A 22,568-nucleotide genomic window follows, 5' to 3' on the forward strand; every position below is an offset into this window, starting at 1 on the left:
ATGATAGGTATCAGACACAGTTAAACTATGCTCACCATTTTCATATATATACAATGGAACAACACTCAGCCATCAAAAAGATGTAATCTTGCCATTTGCAATGACATGGATAGAGCTAGAATGTATTATGCTAAGCGAAATCAATCAGAGAAAGACAAATCCCATATGATTTCACTCACGTGGAATTTAAGAAACAAAAAAGATGAACATATGGGAAGAGGGGGAAGAAAAGAGAGAGAAATAAACCACAAGAGACTCATAATGATATAGAACAAACTGAGCCTTGATGGAGGGAAGAGGTTGGGAGATGGGCTAGATGGGTGATAAGTACTAAAGAGGACACTTGTGATAAGCACTGAGTGTTGTATATAAGTGACGAATCACTGAATTCTACTCCTGAACCCAATATTGCACTGTATGTTAACTAACTAAAATTTAAATTAAAAAAAACTATGCTTACCATTTTCAAGGAAAAGTAAGCTCTAAAAATTTCAGTAGGAAACTGCCAATTACAAAAAGTGACTTTACAGATTTGAAAAAGAAACAAATTGAAATTCTAGAACTGAAAATTTTCACAAACAAAATTAAGAATTTAATGAGAATTTTAACAACATATTAAAGAGCTGAAGAGACAGTGAACTGAAAATAGGTCAGAACACACTTTCGAGAATGTAGCATGAAAGCAGCATAAAAGGTAGAAACCATGGAACAGAATCTAAAAATACAAGAATTCCATGAGAAATTCTAAGTTCTGGCATCTAGACGAAGAAGAAAGAATGGACACTGGCAATATTTGTGGAGACTCGGGCTTACAATTCCCCCAAACTGATGAAAACACCAATCTTCAGATGTAAGAATTCCAATAAATACCACTCAGGATAAATAAAAGGAAATCCATACCTAAACACATCATAGTTAAACTGAATAAAATAAAAAAAATTTTTTTAAGCAGATAGAGCAACTTGCCTTCAAGGGAGTAATAGACTGACAGGTGACTTCTTAACAGTAGCAGCAGAAGTCAGAAATAAACTGCTAATCTAGAATTTGTAACCATAAAAAAATAAAGACATTTCAGATGAATAAACAATTGAAAAAAATTACCTTTAGGAGACCCACAGGAATTTGCAAAGGATTTTTCCAGAAAAAGGGGAAATAATCACTGGAGAAGATCAAGGGGATCTTCAAAAAGAATAAAGAGAGAAGAAAGTCGCAAACATGTAAGTAAATCTCAATAAATATCGACTCATCAAAAATACATCTGTATTGGGAATAATGAAAATGTAGTCAAATGTTTTAAGCTCCTTGTACTAACCAGGAGAAGAGTAAAGTTATCAATTAATATTAGACATTGATAAGCCAAGGATACATTTTTAACTTCTGAGATGAACACTAAAGATAGGAAAAGAGCAAAACAAAGTAATGATTAAGAAAATCAGTTCCAAGGCAAGAAGTATGAAAGTTGTGAGTCCACAGAACAAAAAGATAACTTGCCTGGCCAAAGGTTCTCTACTAAGCATCTGAGGCCACCATGGTCTCCAGCTATCAGAATTGATACCAAATAAATTTGCTGGGGAAAGCAAGCATTCAGACTCTCTTTACATTTTTAAATACATAGGTTCTATGAGGATTTGTAGAATGTCCCAATTGATTCATGGACCATTTCAACAAACTTATTATGGTAAGCATATTACATTCAAGATCGGCATTTCTTATACCCTGAAAATGAAAAGCAGATATAGGGACTCCCTGGGAGACCCTGGCAATTCTCCTCCTGATTTTAATTCCTCAGAAAGTAAAGATGGAAAATGTGAGCTGGCAGCAGCAGGAAATTAAGTTCTTTTGGAAGAGATGGAAGATTTAATGACAAAGAGTTACATGAAGAAGCAACACAGAGAAAGTCTGGTGGCAGAATTCTTCACCAAATTGCTTTGCTACACTCATAGGAGAATCAAGAAAGTTAAAGATAGTTAGCAAATGAAATTAAGAATTCAGACTGATTTGTGCATCTAACAACAGGCTTGTGACATCCCAAAGGAGCAGATTCCTATGCAGTACGACTCGTGAGGAACAGCCTCAGATTCTTTCTAGTCTGCAATATTTATTCTGGGTTTTTCTTTGTGATCACAACCAAAGACTTCAATTAATCTTTTACCACCAATTTATGTTGATCACATGACTACTTGCTTTTGTCATCAAAATCTCCTCGAACTTTGTTATGTCGGTCTTTTGTCTTATGTCAATATTCTACAGTTTCAGCTCTGTTTCTACTGTATGTGAGATGGCCTTTAAAATTTCACTGCCTAAAAATGAGTGGATAATGATAAAATGCTCATCCTTTTCATCTTCTAGATTATTGAAAGTTGAATTTGAAATTGTAGTAGAATTGCACAAAAAAGTCTTTGACAGGGGCGCCTGGGTGGCTCAGTCGGTTGAGCGTCTGACTTCGGCTCAGGTCATGATCTTGCAGTCTGTGAGTTTGAGCCCTGTGTCGGGCTCTGTGCTGACAGCTCGGAGCCTGGAGCCTGTTTCGGATTCTGTGTCTCCCTCTCTCTCTCTGACCCTCCCCCGTTCATGCTCTGTCTCCCTCTGTCTCAAAAATAAATAAACATTAAAAAAAAAAAGTCTTCGACAAGAAATAATACAAAAAACATACACAATTATTTTTCATATAGCTATTTTCCTAGAAGAGATATTTCTAACATATTTTCATTGTGCACTTCTAAGACAGTAATTTTTTGAGAGAGTCATGCTATGCATTACATATTTTTTAATGTTTTCTAGTTTTTACCAGAAATGGAGGAAAAAAAACGCAAATTTGTGAGTCACTTTTGTAATAGGATGATTACTTGTCAAAGTGAGATTTTGGGTTTGATTATAGTTTTAGTGCACATTAGTCAAATTAAAGTCATTTTTATGAAGTGACAGATGTTTCTATGAAGTGACAATTTTAGAAAAACAATCCATACATTGCCGAGTCAACTTTGACAAGTTAAATAAATAAAACCCCAATTCACTAGTTGGAAATAATTTAGATGTAAACAGGTATTTACTTCCCTGCCTGGCATCTATCTATGTTTAGAAATGTGACCCAACGATCTCGCGGTCCGTGAGTTCGAGCTCCGCGTCAGGTTCTGGGCTGATGGCTAGGAGCCTGGAGCCTGTTTCCGATTCTGTGTCTCCCTCTCTCTCTGCCCCTCCCCCGTTCATGCTCTGTCTCTCTCTGTCCCAAAAATAAATAAAAAACGTTGAAGAAAAAAAAAAAAAAAAACATGTGACCCAAATAAAAATGGTTCATCACGAAGTGACTACAAAAATCTCACTTTAAATGAACAGGAACTTTGAGTAAAGTAGTCTAGCAGTGTACACTTTTCTTCGGAACAATAGTTTTAAGAGCTTATTTGTAAAGGCTAAAGCCTGAGCCCTTTGGGGAATTTTCCAGACACTGTTAACTTTCTTTTAACAGCTAATAGTGATCCCCAGATATAATTATTTACATTTCAATGAAAAAAATACAGTAATATTAGAGATTCTTCTCTAGAAGCTTTTGAATATAAATTTCTATAAACTCAAAAAAATAAAACTCTTTGTAATTTTAACATTAAAAGAAATTTAAGGGTGTTTTTTTCCCTTGAGGGTGTTAAAAAAATCCTTTTAAGTTGTAGCATTGAATAAGAACAGTCTGAGGAGTTGCAGCTTCTTTGTTTTTAAAAGTAATTCATAAAACTTGTTCATACATGGAAACTTCTATTTATTTCACATTCTATTTATGCTGTAATACCCTCTTAAAAGCTGAGTTTTAAGAAACTTGGTGTTTGGCTAGTTATTTCCAGACATATTTAATATCCTATATTTTTAGAGTTTTTAAATATGGAAAAGATTTCAGTAATTAGTTGTGCTTACTTGTAAATTCTTAAGTTTTATAACCTGTTTTCATTTGTGATTTCATAAATACAATTTAATATTTCATAGCATACTTAAGTTTAATAGAACTCATCATTTTAAATCTAAGAAAAAAGTGACATTCCAGCAAGCAACAACATCTAAAACATGAATAATTACATATAAGGTGAAAGGTTTTTCTTTTTTACTTTTCATCTTAAATATTAATACCTTGTTTGGCACTATATAAGTTTACTTGAATTGATATACTTTGCATTTATATTAATTCTTATTTTATATAAAATTTTATAATAAGATAATTAGCACTTAAAAATAAAGTCAAAAAGGAGAAAAAAAGAAATACAGAACAAGTAGAATAAAGAAAGCACATTAAAACACTAGCTTAAAATTTAATATATCAGTAATTACATTTAATATAAATGGGCTAACTGTTCCAATTAAAATGTAAAAAGTAGCATATCAGAGAGAAATATATTAAATATATACATATATAAAAGAATTATCTAAAACATATAGCACATGGTTGAAAGTAAAAAGAATTTAAAAAGATATGCTATGAAAACAAAAAGTTATATTAATAGTAGACAAAATAGGCTTTAAGGCAAAAAGCATCACTGGTCATAAAAATGGCCATTCACATTTTAAAAGTTTCAATCCACCAGGAAAAAATAGCAATATTAAATTTCCTAAAAACTAATAACATAATTCTAATAACTCTAATAACATAAACTCTAAGTTTAGAAAGTAAAGCATTAAAGGATGATAAGGAGAAATAGATAAATTCATAATAATATTCTGAACATAACAATCTTTTCAATAATTGATAGCTCAGAGACAAAAGCCATATAGGCTCTAAAACAAACCTTAACACTTTCAAAATACTGAAGTAATATAGAGTGTATTCTCTAATCAGCAGAATTTATCAAAGCTATATATTTCTACAAACAACAATACAGATTGTGCTAGTAGCCAAGATGGAATAACACAGACCAGATTCATCTTCATATCATAAACAACTAAAAAATCAGACAAAATAAATGAAATGGCAATCTTCAGACACTGGAAAAAAAAAGCAGGACAGGACTATGATCCACGAAAGGAGAGTAACAAGCAAGATGAGCATTACTATTGCCCAAGTTATACCTGGGAGTTACCAGGCTGCAGAAGGGAGCTGTGAGGGGAGGGACTCCACATTGAGCCAGCAAGTCTTGCTAAGTTGAGGAGACAGAGAAAAAAGCTCAGTAAAATCAAGACAACCAGAATTTGTAGATCAGGGTACAGGAGAGGGGGGAGCTACACAAAAAGAGAGCTCTAGCAATCTGCAGAGGGGTCCTTTTGAGTCTGTGGCTGAGGAAAAGCCCCAGGAAGCAAGCAGTTGGAACAACTTCCTAAGCGTACCAAGCTGGGAATAGTTTGTGTTCCTACCAGGCAGAGTGGAAAGACTTTATAATAGATGAGGCATCAGATAAAATTTTCAGAAGTTTATTATCTAGGTGGGGTAATACCAGTCATAGATTAAAAGCCTAATAAAATTAAAAGCAAACTTCTAAACATTTCAACTGAAATTAAAAGCAAACTTCTAAACATTTCAACTGATACAAGGTAACTGTATTGCACATCAAAATAAAATCCAGTACTATTAAAAGGAAAACAAAATCCAACACCAGAAATGTACAATTTACAATGTCTGGCATCCAATAAAAAAATTATCAGATATTCAAAAAGCAGGAAACTATAACTTTTAATAAGAGGAAATACCAGTCAATAGAAAAAGACTTAAAAACAGAGATAATAGAACAAGTGGACAAAGATGTTAAAATGCTTCATATTCCAAAAAGGGAGAGAAAATGTGAGCATGCTGAGGAGAGAAATGGAAGATATAAAAAAAGAACCAAACTTTTAGAGATGAAAAATATATCTGATCGAATATAGTAACTAGATGGAATAACAATAATAACAATAACTGGATGGAATTAATATCATATTAGATACTGCAAAAGAAAAGACCAACATATTTGAGGACAGAGCCATAGAAACTATCCAAAATGAACACGGAGAAAAAAAAAATTAAAATCAGTGATCTGGGGGTACCTGACTGGCTTAGTAAGTACGGCATGTGACTCTTGATCTTGGGGCTGTAAGTTCAAGCCCCACGTTAGGTACAGAGATTACTTAAAAATTATATATATATTTTTTTAAAAACTCAGTGATCTGTGGAACAATATTCTAATATGTTTGTAACTGCAGTACAAGATGAAGGGCAGTGAAAATAAAATAAAACAAAACAATGATCTCATTTAATTTGATGAAAAACTGTATAAACCCACAGATCCAAGCTCATTGAATGCCAACCAAAAGAAATATGAGGAAAGAAATACCACGGCATATCAGAATCAAATTGTAAAATACCCATTGATAAAAATCCTAAAATCAGCTAGAAGGAAGAAAGACTCACTATGCATAAAGGAACAAAGATTGAAATGACAGCATACTTACCAAAAACTATCTGAACCTATGAATTTATCAAAAACTATCTGAATGAAGAGACATTAAAATATCAAAAGGGGGAAAAAAACTTATCACCAGAATTTTTCACCCAGAAAAGAAGTCTTATAAAAATAAAGGCAAATACTTTTCAGAAAAGTAACTCTTGAGAGACTTTATCCCTAGCACTTGCCCTGTCAGAAGTGTTAAAGAAAGTTCTTTAAGCAAAAGGAAAATTAGGAAAATTTAACTCTACACAAAGGAATAAAGAGTGCCAAATGATAAATATAAGTAAATAAAAATATACTTTATCTCATTTTTAAATACCTTTAAAAGGTCATGGACACTTTAAAGCAAAAATAAACGGTATTTGAAAGTAAACTGTAATAAATTAAAGACATATATTGTAATCTCTAGAGCAAGCATTGGAATATAAAAATAAAGATTTATCTAAGAGACTGATATTCTAAAAATTTTTTAAAAATTCAACGAATCCAAAGGAAAGCTTAGACACCAGAAAAAATGAACAAAGATCAGAGAAGACAAATAGAAAACAAGTAGCAAAGTGGTAATTTTTAAAACCAGCCCTCTAACTAGTTATATTAAATGCAAATGTTCTAAATACTGAATTGAAAGGAAGATATTGTTCAACTGGCTAGAAAATTAAGCCTTAACTATATGATATATGTGTGAAGCCAATTTAAATATAGAGATGATAATAGATTCAACTAACAAGGATGGGTGCCTTTGTGGCTCAGTTGGTTGAGCATCTAACTCTTGATTTTGGCTCAGGTCATGATCTCAGGGTTGTGGGATCGAACCCTGCATTGGGCTCTGCACTGAGCATGGAGCCTGTTTAAGATTCCCTCTCTCCCTCTGCCCCTCTCCCCCACTCATGAGTTTTCTCTCTAAAAATAAAATAATAAAAATAAATAAATAAAATTACAAGGATGGAAAAAATATTACATGCAAAAATTAGTCATAAGAAAAGTAGCACGACTATACTAATATCAGAAAAGTAGACTTCAGAAAAGAAAGTAATACCAGGGATAAAGCAATACTTTTCATATTATAACAGAATGGAATAGTCCTAAATGTTTATGCATATAATAACAGAGCTTAAAAATTTATGAAACAAAAATAGATAGAACTTCCAGAAAACAGAGATAAATCCAAATTAAAATAGTAAATTTCACTAGTCATCTCTTAATTATAGTAAAATAAATGGCAAATGAGCAAAGATGTAGAAGATTTGAATGTTACTATGAACCAACTTGACCTAATTAATATTTATAGAAAAATACACCCATAAATAACAGATTAACATTCTGTTTAATTGCATATGCTTTAACAATAAAAAATAAAAATAAACAATATTATCTACCATAATGTCTTAAAAATATTAGAAGACTGAAACCATACAAAGTATTTTTCTGACAGAATTAAACTAGAAATTTTAATAATGCAATTTCTGGAAATCTCCAAGTATTTAGATATTAAACAAAATATTTATAAGTAAGCTATGAGTCAAAGGGAACCCACAAAAAAAACAGTTCATTTTGAATTGAATGAAAAATTTAAAAATACAACATACCCAAATTTGTGGAACATACTGAATTGTTTAGAGGGAGAAAATATGTGCTTATGTTAGAAAACAAGAATGATTTAAAACCCATGATATAAGATTTCATGTTAATAGATTTCACTAATATGTGGAATTTAAGAAACAAAATAAATGAACATATGGGAAAGAAAAAAGAGAGAGAGAGAAGCAAACCCTAAAAGACTCACAACTATAAAGAACAAACTGAGGGTTGATGGAAGGAGGAAGGTGGGGGATGGGCTAAATGGGTGAGAAGTATTATGGAGGGCACTTGTGATGAGCACTGGATGTTATATATAAGTGATGAATCACTAAACTCTACACCTGAAACCAATTTTACCATATATGTTGACTAGAATTTAAATAAAAACTTGAAAAGAAAAAAATATATTGCAACTAAAAAAATATCACATTAATAAACTATTAAAAGAAGAGCAAATTACATCCTAAGCAGAAGGAAAGGCGTGTAAGAAATATAACAACAGATATCAATGAATTACAAAACAAAAACGCTAGAGAAAATTAATGAAGAAAAAGCAATGATTCTAGAAAGTAAGCTCTTCAAGATGTGATTCTGAAAGTGGATCCCGCGCTGGTCAGACAACAGCCAGGCCCCAGGGTGATTAGAATTGTATGGTGATAACCCCTCAGTTGTGCTGTCATATCTAGGACTAGGACTTTCTCTTGGGCTACATTCAGATGGGACACAGGTGGAAGAGGAAGCATATTTGAGTATTCAGTTGTTCTGGCAGTTGGACCTTTTTTACTCATTTGTATTTTCTTATTTTTCTATGCTGTTTTTCTAACATAACTCACTTTTTTAACTAAGACAAAAACCATCCTGATCTCTCCTGTGAATTAATAGTGATCAACATTTCTGAACCGTAAACAGAACATATGGATCTGACTTCAGGCATCATTTCAGGAGAAAAAGACCACCTGAAAAATAGAGGTATCAAAAAATGGCACCATCAGAACACTTAGGTGATTGATAGAGTTAGTTAATGAGACAAAATGTTGACAACTGGTACTATTCAAAATATTTTTTTGTAATGCACATATAACTTCCTTTGATATAACTACCACTACACACCCCCACTTTTTTTGCTTTTTCAAAAAAAGTATATTGAGCCTGAAGAATTTTTTGCACATAATTCTTTCAATTAAGTTATAAATTACTAGAAGGTAGGTATTTTGTCTTAGCTTGATAATTTCCCTGCAAGAATCCTCCATAGCAATTTGCTTAGTATTTGTTGCTTATGCTTCTGTATACAGGCACAGATAGCTGAAAGGAAGGAGTATCAAAGGAACTGTAGAATCATGAGTATTTCCTTTCACTATGATTCCAACTTTCCTATTAAATGTCTCATGAGAATTATTCTAGATTATACATTTCAGAGGTAGATAGAACTTTTTGGGAAAACTAGGAGTAATACCTCAGGACTTGGTATCTCTGTGTGTCCTCTGGAAAGAGTGTTCTGAGCATATTCATGGCCCCTATGGCTATGTTGAGATTGTCCTTCTTTTATACTGTCAATAATCCTCCCCACCAAAAATAACCGAGGAGAAGAACGGGCCCAAATTTATCAGACAGACATCCAGCATATAGCAGTCCTCAGCAGCATGGCCCACCCATACGCAACTTGCCTTCAAAACTACCAGCCAGCATACACCCTCATTTTGCCCCTGTTAGTAGGCTGGAAGACCTCAGCGATCATGATTTACTCAAGCTAAGCCTAACTCTTTTAATAAAGAAAAAAAAAAAAAAATGGGCCTGGCTAAAGGGAAAGAAGAAAAGCTCCCACAAGAAATCATTACAATTTAAATTCCAACTGGATCTTTATAGATCTCAAGTGAAAACATAAAAAGAACTATAAAGAGGAGGGGGAAAGGCAGCCTTGGACAGAGCATGGCAAATTGGAAAAGAAGTCTGAAACATGGATTCCCTGAAGACAATTTGCTTAATTATTTCCATGGGCATCCACTAACATTCAGTAGGTATTGATTGACTTTACTGTTAATTAGACTAAATGACCTTGAGCATTTCTATACAATCAGTTACATTCTATAGAGCCTTTATTTTCAGTGATATCTGATAGCATTTCAGCTCTTATCTTACATGCTAGAAGAGATTTTCTTGCAATATTTAAAGGATGCAAGAGATTTAAAGTATACTTAAATATCTGTGAAAAAGGAATAAATGAAGAAAATCAAGTATAAATTATTATATAATTTCTTCTAATTTTAAAATTCTATAAGCCTGTATTCTACTACTATACAATTCATTATAGCTATATGTGGACTTTAATATCAATTTTGTAAATAAGCTTGAAGAAGAACAAAGTCTATGCTGTTCCAGAAAAAAAAATCATCTGAATAAATGAAGTTATAAGGAAATAACTAATTAACTGATAATTAAGGGAACCTGATATATGGAGACTATTTCTAATAATTAGACCTGGGCTCCTGAAAGGAGCTGAAATGAAATGGGCTACTAAGCCACCCATCACTGGAAACTCTGAGATAGAAGGTAGGTGATCAATGGAGCTAGCAAGGGGATTCCTGCACTGGAGAGGAGGTTGTGCTTGGTGATTCCACACGTCCCTTTCAGACACAACTCTTCTATCATGCACTTGCATTTCTAGTCAAGGTAATGTGGAAATGAAGATGGAATATGGCCCTTAGGCAAGGAAGAACTCTGTGTCTGACTTCCTTTGTATAGAATACTGGGTGGTGGTAGGATCTGCTCTTGTGATGGGATAAATCCAGGGAGCCTAACATGCAGATCTCTTTCTGCTATCTAAAACAGACAGTTAAATGCAATGACCACCATGCAAAAACCTGCTCAAGAGTTTCTTTCTGCTCAAGAGCTGACATACAAACTCTGTGGATGGAGGACCTAAAAACACCAACTCCCTCTCTGAGAGGCCTCCATGTAGAAACCCAAATGGATTTTATTATTATTGCTTGTGGTAACTAACTGTTCTCTACAACTGGCTTCTTGGGGTTAATTTGGAAAGCGGAGAAGGTGGGAGAGCTGGAACCAGTACAACTGGAGTCTCAGTATGGGACAACATGAGGGATGAAGCAGGCTGAGGAAAGCATCCAGGGCTGCCACACAGGGTTGTTCATTTAGGCACTTTTACAGGGACTCCATATTCAAGAGGCAAAATTCACCTCATAGGCAGCTTTGCCATTTTGAACTATTGTCAAATTTTGATTATAACATTATTGATTCAAAACATGGGCATTTTTTCTATTTATTATGACAGTTTTCTAACATATAGCAGGTCTGTATCTTGTTCAGATGAAATCAGTATGTTGTCACCATTCTTCTCTAACAATGGACAAATGAGTTCAATAATCAAAAGGCCTTGTTGGTCAAACATCTAAAATAACCTGTGTTTTTACAAAAAGAATTATACTTCTGCCTAGTGTACTGATAGATATATATCTAAAGATGTGAGCAAAAAGTCCTTGGGGCACCTGTGTGGCTCAATCAGTTAAGTGTCTGACTACAGCTCAGGTCATGATCTCATGGTTTGTGGGTTCAAGCCCCAAATCGGGTTCTGTGCTGACATCTCAGAGCCTTGAGCCTGTTTCAGATTCTATGTCTCCCTCTCTCTCTCTGCCTCTCCCCCATTCTCTCTCTCTCTCTCTCTCTCTCTCTCTCTCTCTCTCTCTCTCTCAAAAATAAGTAAACATTTAAAAAAAGTTTTTAAAGTCCTGTATTGGTATTAGTGCACAAGTTAAATGTAAACCTGTATAGTTCATATTATCTGTTACTCGTGTACTAGTATTTCTGAATTGTGAACGTAAGTCTACAAATACATTTAGGATTATATAAATCACTGTGTAAAGCAAATATTCATTTCCCTTTAATAATATACAAAGCCAGTGTTCCTTAGACAAATAGTAGAGATTACTATGTAATCATCCACTAATATGGCAATTGATTATTTTTTGTTATGAAAAACTGGCAGTACAAAAATTAACTACGATTGAAGTACTGCAGCCTCCTGCTACATAGATATCACTTACTGCTATATGCAAAATGTACAGAAGCCAAAATTCAATCAATAGTATCCTGAAAAAGTCAAAGGGAATAAGAAATTCTGTGAAGAAACATGAAGTAATGTTGTTTACTAAAATTATACCATTGGTATGAAATCAATTGCAGTTTCTTGATTGACACCAACTTCTCCAACACTGAATTACCAGAAAGAGGAGGAAGATTTCATCCACTTATAAATTTATCAGTCTGTATATGACCCAAAACTAAATTTCAAAACCAATTTTTTCCTTTGTTGAATATACTAATATTGTCTTTGAAAGAAAGACTTACGATAATGAGGAATATCATGGCCTTTCATTGTTCTAGATATTTGATACTCCAAGTATAGACCATAGACAAGCAACATCACCATTACCTGGGAGATTGTTAGACTATAGACACTTGGGTCCCACCAGACCTACTGAATTGTAATCTGCATTTTAACATGATCTCCAGATGACTTGAATACACACTACAGTTTGAGAAGTACTTTCCCAGATAACATATATAATTTGAAAATTATGATGAATGTCAATTACTACAACTTTGTAAAAATTTATGATTTATATGGACTGATGACCATAGTAAGGAATAAGACATTGTTATGATATCATTAAGTTTAAGTTGTCTTGAAAAATCAGTTATATTTCTCATTGAAGTATTACATTTCCTTGATCATCACTGAAATGCAAAGTAAAACCACAATGAGCTATCACCTCACACTTGGCAGGAGGGCTATTACAAAAAAACAAAGATAGTAAATGGTGAGAATATGGAGAAATTGGAACCTTTTTACACTGTTGGTGGGAAAGCAAAATGGTGCAGCCAATGTGAAAAACAGTATAGAGATTCCTCAAAAAATTAAAAATACAACTACCATATGACCCAGCAATTCCACTTCTAAGTTTTTATCAAAAGATTTTTAAATTAGGATCTAGAAGAAACATTTGCACTTCCATGCACACTGCAGCATTATTCAGAATAGCCAAAATGTGAAAACAACTTAAATGCCTACTGATGGATGAACAGATAAAGAAAATGTGGTATATGCATACAGTGGAATATTATTCAGCCAAAAAAAAGAAAGAAAAAGAAAATCATTGCCATTTGAGAACATTATGCTAAGTGAAATAAGCCAGTCATAGAAGGACAAATACTGCATGATTCCACTTCTATGAGGATTCTAAAATAGTCCCACATCTATAAACAGACCACAGAATGGTTGCCAAGGGCCAGGGATGGGGGGAGTAGGAAGTTTTTATTCAACAGGTATAAAGCTTCAGTTATGCAAGATGATTAAGTTCTAGAGATCTGCTGTACAACCTTTATTACTCTGCTGTACACGTAAAAATCTGTTAAGAAGGTACATCTCATGTTAAATGTTCTTACCATAATATTTTTAAAGTTCTACAACAGCATAATCACACTGTTCATTAAAAGTTATTATGCAGAGGGGCGCCTGGGTGGCACAGTCGGTTAAGCATCCGACTTCAGCCAGGTCACGATCTCGCGGTCCGGGAGTTCGAGCCCCGCGTCAGGCTCTGGGCTGATGGCTCAGAGCCTGGAGCCTGTTTCCGATCTGTGTCTCCCTCTCTCTCTGCCCCTCCCCCGTTCATGCTTTGTCTCTCTCTGTCCCAAAAATAAAATAAACGTTGAAAAAAAAAAAAAGAACTTAAAAAAAAAAAGTTATTATGCAGAGAAGAATAAAATCTCAAAAATCAAATGTGTGTATAAAATAATACACTTTCTGCAAGACACACATACAAATACTTTAGGACATATTTAACTTTTTCAATATTAGTCACCAGTGGAGAAAATATCTTATACTTAAAAGCTATAAACTCATTATGGCCTATAATGTCACAAAAGAGATGTCACACAAGTCTAGGAACCCTTTCTATAGGAAAGGAGATATTGGAGAAAGTAAGCATTCTATCTGTCATAAATAATTTAATTTCAATGAAAGCAAGATGTATATTTTAGAAATAATTTTATATCCCAGTGGCTATTTTTCCAAAGTTTTATTAACAATTCAAAACATCTATTATTTTATGTTTGATAATTCAATTTTCGTAAGTCCTAAAAACTGGTTGTATGTTTGTAATATTTCTTATTATTAAGAAAGACAAACTTCTTTCTCATTTGCACAAAAGGGCCAGTGGCAGCCTTGGAAGTAGCATAGCACAAAGGAAACAGCACTGCAAAAGAATTAAGAGAGAGCCATGAGGCCTAATGTTAATACCTGACTTCACACCTATTAGCGGCTACGTCCATACCCTCCCCTCTGTGTCTTAGTTTCCTCATCTTCTGGGGCGCCTGGGTGGCACAGTCGGTTAAGCGTCCGACTTCAGCCAGGTCACGATCTCGCGGTCCAGGAGTTCGAGCCCCGCGTCAGGCTCTGGGCTGATGGCTCAGAGCCTGGAGCCTGTTTCCGATTCTGTGTCTCCCTCGCTTTCTGCCCCTCCCCCGTTCATGCTCTGTCTCTCTCTGTCCCAAAAATAAATAAATGTTAAAAAAAAAAAAAAAAAAAGATACACTGGTGAAAAATACATGATTCCTGACCTAAAGAATCACCCATTAACAGAGGTATTATTAGTATGGATAATAGCATAGCAACTAAATCATCAGTAGCTTTTTCTAACTACCACTGAAGGCTTTGAGTTCCAGAAACAGAGCGATCAAATGGAAAAAGACTAGCTCCAGGAAGAACCCCAAGGGTAGGACTCACTAACTTCATTCTTTGATCCTTGTCCTATGGTTGGCCTTCCCTGGTACCATAACTTGTGCAAATACTTTTAGGAAAGAAAACTTAAATCTTGTTTGACAAATTGCCCTAGAAATGGTATTCTAGTGTCTTATGACATCTAGAGGGTCTATCAGGAGTGACAAAGAGGTTTTATCTAGTGGGAACATTGCTGCACTAACTCTATTGTCATATTACTATTTCCCCCCACTGAATGAGGCTGTACATCCCTGAAGCCACACTTCAGGATTTCAATGTCCATGTCATCACTTCAGAGCCAGGGTTAAATATTTGAGCTAATGAGCTGTTTTCATTCTCCAGACAGAGTGACCTGAGGGCTTTAAGAAGAAGCTTTCTAGGTTTCATCTGCCTGAACTATTTAAACAAGGCAGCTACTGGGTATCGTGAGTACCATAACCAGTGAACAACCATACAGAGACACACATTGGGGATCCTTTATGAGCAGACCCCTCCTAGCACCCACACCCCACACATCTCTGACATATTCCCAGAGAAGTGCCATGGGTACCCACAACCACCAACCCCAGGACTGGCTTCTACCTCGGTGGACAGGTAGACAGGCTGCTCCAGAAGTCCCCTGGCAGGCATCTCAATATCACTTCAGTACACCAATTATCATTCTTTGTCTGACTAAGCCTTATATGCTTTCGTCTTTTACTTTCAATTTTTTTTCGGTGGTAAAAATAATAACATTCTGACTGCTTCATTGGTTCTACTCCTAACTGGTCTTACTTCATTCATTCTACCACTGTGCTTATTTTGCTCTTCTCACTCACCAATTATTTGTTTTTCTTAGCTCATCTTTTGGATCAGCAAGAATTCCAATCAAAAGAAGCTGACTTGAAACAAGATGACACAAAGAAATGTAAAAACAATCCATGCTCATGGATTGGAAGAAAAAATATTGTTAAAATATCAATAGTACCCAAAGCAATCTACACATTTAATGCAACCCCTATCAAAATACCAACAATATTTTTCACAGAACTAAAACAAACAACCATAAATTTTATATGGACCCACAAAATACCCAGAATAGCCAAAACATTCTTGAAAAAGAAAAGCAAAGCTGGAGGCATAAAAAATCTGGACTTCAAGTTACATTACAAAGCTGTAGTAATCAAAACAGTATGGTAATGGCATAAAAATAGACACATAGATCAATGGAACAGAATAGAAAATGCAGAAATAAACCCACAATTATATGCTCAATTAATCTTCAACAAGTAGGAAAGAATATCTAATGGGAAAAAGACAGTCTCTTCAACAAATGGTATTGGGAAAACTGGACAGCTACATGCAAAACAATGAACTGAACCACTTTCTTACACCATACACAAAAATAAACTCAAAATTAATTAAAGACCTCAACATGAAACCTGAAACCACCAATATCCTAGAAGAGAACACAAGCAGAAATGCCTCTCACATCAGCCATACCAACATTTTTCTATGTATGTCTCCTGAGGAAAGGGAAATAAAAGCAAAAATAAACTATTGGGACTACATCAAAATAAAAGGCTTCTGCACAGAAAAGGAAACAATAATAACTAAATAACTAAATAACAAATAAACAAATAAATAATAACAAAAATAACTAAAAAAGGCAACCTACTGAATGAGAGAAAATATTTGTAAATAACTTATCTAATAAAGGGTTAGTATCCAAAATATATAAAGGACTTATACAGCTCAACAGAAAAAAACAAATAATCCAATTTAAAAAATGGGCAAAATACATGAACAGACAATTCTCCACAAAAGAAATCCAGATTGTCAACAGACACATGAAAAGATGCTCATCACTTATAATGGGGAAATGCAAATCAAAACCACAATGAGACAGCACCTCACACCTTCTGAATGGCTACAGTCAAAAGCATAAGAAACAAGTGTTGTCAAGGATGTAGAGAGAAAGGAACACTCATGCACTGTTGGTCAGAATGCAAACTGGTGTAGCCACTCTGGAAAACAGTATGGAGTTTCCTCAAGAAGCTAAAATTTGAACTACCCTACATTCCAGTAATCACACTACTGGGTATTTACCCAAAGAATACAAAACTACTAATTCAAATGGATACATGCACCCCTAAGTTTATAAAAACATTATTTATAATAACCAAATTACAGAAACAGCTCAAATGTCCATCAATAGATGAATGGATAAAGAAGAGGTGAGATTGAGATATATATATATATATATATATATATATATATATATACACACACACACACACACACACACACACACATACACACACACAAAATGGAATATTACTCATCCACAAAAAAAGAATGAAATCTTGCCATTTGCAATGACATGGATGAAGCTAGAGAAATAGAGCTAGGTAAAATAAGTCACTCAGAGAAAGACAAATACTATATTATTTCACTCATGTGGAATTTAAGAAACAAATGAGCAAAATAAAAAAAGAGAGAAAGACAAGTCAGGAAACAGACTCTTAACTGTAGATAACAAACTGGTGGTTACCAGAGGGGAGGTTGTTGGAGGATGGGCACAATAAGTGGTGGGGATGAAGGAGTGCACTTGTGATGAGCACTGAGTGATGTATGGAATTTTTGAACAACTATATTATAACTAATATATCACTGTATGTTAACTATACTGGAAATAAAATTTAGAAAAATAATAAGGGTGCCTGGGTGGCTCAGTCAGTTGAGCATCCAACTCTTGATTTCCACCCAGGTCATGATCCCAAGGCTGTGGGATCGAGTCCCCCATCGAGCATCTCCCCACCATGCTGAGCATGGAGCCTGCTTAAGATATTCTCTCTCTCTCACTCCCTCTGCCCCTCTCCCATACTTGTGCTCTCTCTAAAATAAAGTAAAAAAAAAATAAATAAATAAAATAAAATAAAATAAAATAAAATAAGAATAAAAAACATCAAAAAAGAAGCTGACTTGAAGGAGTGGGGATAGTGGCTAAATATAAGCAGTAACGAGCCAGAAATGTGTTCTGCATGTGTTACAGACTAAATGTTTGTGCTCCCCCCCTCCAAGTTTATATGTGGAAGCCCCAGCCCCCAGTTGTGATGGTATTTGGAGATGGTATCTCTGGAAAGTAATTAGGATTGGAAAAGGCTATAAGGATGGGAACTCATGATGAGATTAGTACTCTTATAGGAAGAAACACCAAAGAGCTCACACTCATTCATTCTCTCTCTCTCTCTCTCTCTCTCTCAAAAGAAAGAGAGTATTCATCAAGAAAAGGTCATATGAAGACACAAAAAGGAGGCAGCTGCCTAAAAGCCAGGAAGAGCCCTCAACAGGAAGAAGTGAATTGTCCAGCTCCTTGATCTTGGACTTCTCAGCCTCCAAAACTGTGAGAAATATGTTCCTGTTGTTTAAGCCACCCAGTCTATAGTATTTTATTATGGCAGCCCCAAATGACTAATACAGCATGGGATAGAACTGATGCTATTTATGTGAATATCATTGTAAATCTTTAGTATTCAGCTCCTCCATTAGTACTGGAGCATGTCAGGAATTATTTGCATATTTATTTATATGTAAAGTCTTACAGAATTATGAAATCTAAGCTATATTTGGAAATGCATATAATTGACACTCTTATTAAAAGACTACATTATATCAAAAACAGAATTAACTTAAATTTTAAGCTACGTAGTCATCATAAATTTAAGTATAAGCATGTTTCATGATGCATGAGAAGATTAACCATAAGAATCTAATACAATAAAAGTTCAAAAGTAATGTGAATTTAACTAAAATTATTTTCATTCAACAAATTTAATGAAATTCCTTCAAAATGGGCATGGTTCTAGATGCTGTCTATACAAAGGTATGTGTGGAAGAATAAGAAGTCAGGTATTGAGTAAGGCATGGACCCCACACTTAATGGGCCTAATCCCTGATACCCAAAAACCCATAAAATACCCATCAGAAAAACTTCTGCAATAATTAATTTGCCTAAGTCTCTTATACACATATTCACTATTGTCTCCATTTTTCAAATTCTTACTCATATATTATTTACTGTGACTTTAAATCCACAGTGTGAAATACATGTCCTTATTCCAAAAGTGAGAATTTTTATAAGTATACAGATAAGAATCAATTGGATTTTCAATGTTAATACAGCCCAGTAATATGTCTATGCAAAAAAGAAGAGGAAAAAGGCTGAGCTCAAAAGTTTTTCACTTAGATACAAAAACAGACTATTCAAAGGCTTGCAGACTGCATTCAAGACTCTGTGTTGGAGATAATGAGACACCAGCTGCTTGTCACTCATTTACGGAGTTTTATGTAGTCGAAGAAGAATGATCAAATATCCTCCCAGAGCTACTTGTGCCATCTATTTTCTATAGTGCATAATACAAATGCATACATTTCTTTTATAAGCTAAATACATTTTTTATTAAATGAAATACACTTTTTGGATTTATTTAATCTCTTAATAACATCTTCTGGCAGGGAAAATGTATTTTCTCCTTCAAAGAACATTTGAGTTGAGACCTTATCCACACCTAGTTCACATTTGGAAAAAGAAAAAAAAAAAGGTAAACTTCAACATCAACTCCACCCATATCCACAGGAGGAGAATAAAATGGAAGTGCGAGAACAGCAGCAAAATGGGTTGGGATGGACAGAAATGCTTCCTCCACCAAGAAAGGAGTGAACTAGTGTCTATGGAATCAAAAGTAGATTTGGGAGACATGATATTGGTCATAGCTAATCTCCCATTGTGAAATATCTTAAGATTTTTCATGCCCTAAAAGTATACAGGGGAATATTACATCAATTAAAAAAAAAAAAAAAGACTGTTCTGATAGTGACTAATTTCAGGACAATTCAAAACTAAAGTGTGTGACATAAACTTTAATTTACCTGTAAAAGTCAGGAAGTAAGGTTATAAATGACTTCACTCTTCCAAAACTATTTGTTCATATGTAAAACAACATCCAAGAGCTGTAGCAGCTTTAAGATACTATTTTGCTAGTTTGCTCTCACATAGGGTAACACCAAAACAAAACAAAACAAAGCAAAACCATGTGATGAAGAGGTATGAAGTTCACATGCTGCTAATAAAAAAGAAAAACAGAATGAGAGCTAACATAAACCATATAAATAATATTACTTTAATAACAGTTAAATAAATGTTATTTAAAACTATGGTTTTTTTAGAGGTAGAAACTTGCATATGGAAGAACTCAAGCCATCAGCAGGTCTTTAGGAAGATGAGAGGATGGAATTAAAAAGGGCAGAATGTGAGGATGATTTTAACAGAAAGAGGGGGTTTTTCTCAGTCAAAACAACAGAAAATAGCAGAATGGACTAGTTCTCTCATTTATGCATAAGCACAAACTCTAGTCAGCTTTAATGATTCAACTCAAGTCACCTCCACTTTGAGACCTTCCTTGATGTTACCAGTCAGATTTACCTACTACTCCTCTCTTACCATCTCATTTAATAATGTCAGCTTCACAGGTATGTCCCCTCTCTGGATATCAACGCCTGGCAAAATTGCTGGTATGTAGTAAAGCACTTAGTAAGTAGTGCTTAGAATCAATGAATTTCTCAGAAGTTTGCTTTGATATTTCTAGACTTTTTTTCTCCTGAACACTTCCACCAGATGGCTTCAGGGACAAAAAATGGGGAAGGAAGGAGGGAAGGGAAAAAGATCCATTCCACAATAACTTAGATTGAAAATTCCTTGGGTAGGGACTTGGAATTCCTTATAGCTTCATATTCATCACAGAGCCTAGCAAAATGCCTTGTGTTCAGTAACACTAGATAGGTATTTGTGGGTTTAGCTCTCCAAAAGATTAGCTCTAATGAGATGAAGGACATTTATCCTGATTACTATGGGTCTGCAAGCGGAACCTGATAGTGTTGAGGTTGTTGAGATCAACCAGTCTTATGTTTGAAAACCTTACCCTTAGAGCCTGACTTTGGTAATTCTTTTCTCTGTACTACCCTTTCACCTCATACATATTATATTATCTCACCGGTCAGGCCAACTTACAATTCTACAAGCTGTGGTGTTTATTTTTGTGCCAGTATCCATAGAGTAGCTAGCTAGCCAGACTAGTCATTTAATAGCAGCTTATTAATGACAACCCCGGCAGGACCTAGAATCCATTCATTGGTCTTCCACCTTTTTCTGTCCCTTATTCCCTTCATATCCTCACTTCCCAATATATACAACTTGTTTTTTAAGTTTATACATTTATTTTGAGAGGGGGGTGGTCAGAGAGAGAGGGTGAGAGATAATTCCAAGCAGGCTCCACTGTCAGTGAGGAACCTGATGCAGGGCTCAAACTCATGGAACACTGAGATCATGAACTGAGCTAAAACCAAGAGCCAGATGCTTAACTGACTGAGCCACCCAGTCAGTTAATATCCAAGTTCTATTCCAACGTTCAACATTATAATCACTCTGGTATATATACTCTCAGCTCTTCTGGTCTTCTGTCATTTTGTTGTACCTATTTGGCAAACCTCAATCCTGCTTAGATCTAACTTTCCATCTGCTACTCATCTGCACCTAAATAAATAACTACATGTGTATGAAGATAAACTGCATTGAATGTTCCAAATGCTGACTGGTCTCTTTTTAAATTCATAATTAATAACCTCAAGTGAGTTCACAGTTTAGCCCAGGAACCCTACTGCATTTCCCCAGAATAGTCGCTCCCCAGAATAGTCGCTAATATATACCGTCTCCTACTTCTCAAATCTCTAACACCACTCCCTTCCTCACTCTCATCAGATAATAAGATTAGATAACCTTGGCTCTTAATGAGAAAATAGAAGTGGTCCGAAGAGAACTTCTACAAAATTCTAACATGTCCTAACATGTCTACTCAACCATTGCTTCTAGCCCTGCCTTTCCTTCTGGTGCCTTTATGAATGAACTGTGCCTACTTGGATCAAAGCTGATCTTTCACTTGTATACTCAATCCCATCCCCTCTTACCTACTCAAGGACATTTCTCTAGGAATTCTTTCCTCCTTCCCCTGCACTGTCAAGTCTTTCCTCTCTACTTTTCCATATCCATATGTAGACAAACACCATTATTTCTGTATCTAAAATAGACACTCTCCCCATCTCCATCTCTCATATCACTTTCTCCTCGAGCTACCATTTCATTGCTCTTCTACCCTTTTCAGAAAATACCTCAAAGGAGTTGTGTATACTTGCTGTTTCCAATTCATCTCATCCCAATCTCTCTTGAACTCATTCCAAATCATACTTTTATCCCCACCATCTTTTCAGCCATGACCCCCATGTTGCTAAGTCCAACCAGCCATTATCAGTTCTCATCTTACCTGAATTATCATAAGAGTTTGACATTATTGATTACTCCCTTCTCTGAGAAACATTTTCTTCACTTAGTTCTAGAATCGGCACATTCCTAGCTTTCCCCCTATATCCATAGCCACTTCCTCAAAATCTCCTTTGCTATTTCTTGCAAATCTCCCCAACTACTGTCCAATGGGATGTCCTAGGCTTCTTAAGCATCTTGTTTCTATCTACAGAAACTCTATTGGCGATATCATCTAGTTTTATGGCGTCAAATACTGTCCACAAGAACAATGACTCCCAAATTTATAGCTCTTTCCAAAATCTCTTCCCTGAATACCACATCAACATGGCCTACCCTGTATCTCAACATATTCATTAGATATATACCCAGGATCTCAAATTTAACACATCCAAAGGCAAACTCTTGGACTTCTCCCAAGACCACCTGTTTCCAACAGTTTTCCATTTCAGTA

At 34.9% G+C, this 22,568-nt stretch overlaps 1 long non-coding RNA gene across 1 annotated transcript in view; it reads left to right on the forward strand.

Annotated features, from left to right (window-relative positions):
* Window positions 1-695: 695 nt before the first annotated feature.
* The window catches only part of LOC123386054, a 28,328-nt gene continuing 6,455 nt past the window's right edge, over window positions 696-22,568 (forward strand). Inside the window, exons 1-2 of the long non-coding RNA XR_006599544.1 lie at window positions 696-1,217; window positions 18,013-18,148. This is a non-coding gene — a long non-coding RNA (uncharacterized LOC123386054). The remainder of the gene's footprint in view (window positions 1,218-18,012; window positions 18,149-22,568) is intronic.

The sequence above is a fragment of the Felis catus genome, chromosome B3 (assembly GCF_018350175.1).
Source record: "Felis catus isolate Fca126 chromosome B3, F.catus_Fca126_mat1.0, whole genome shotgun sequence".
Lineage (NCBI taxonomy): Eukaryota > Metazoa > Chordata > Mammalia > Carnivora > Felidae > Felis > Felis catus.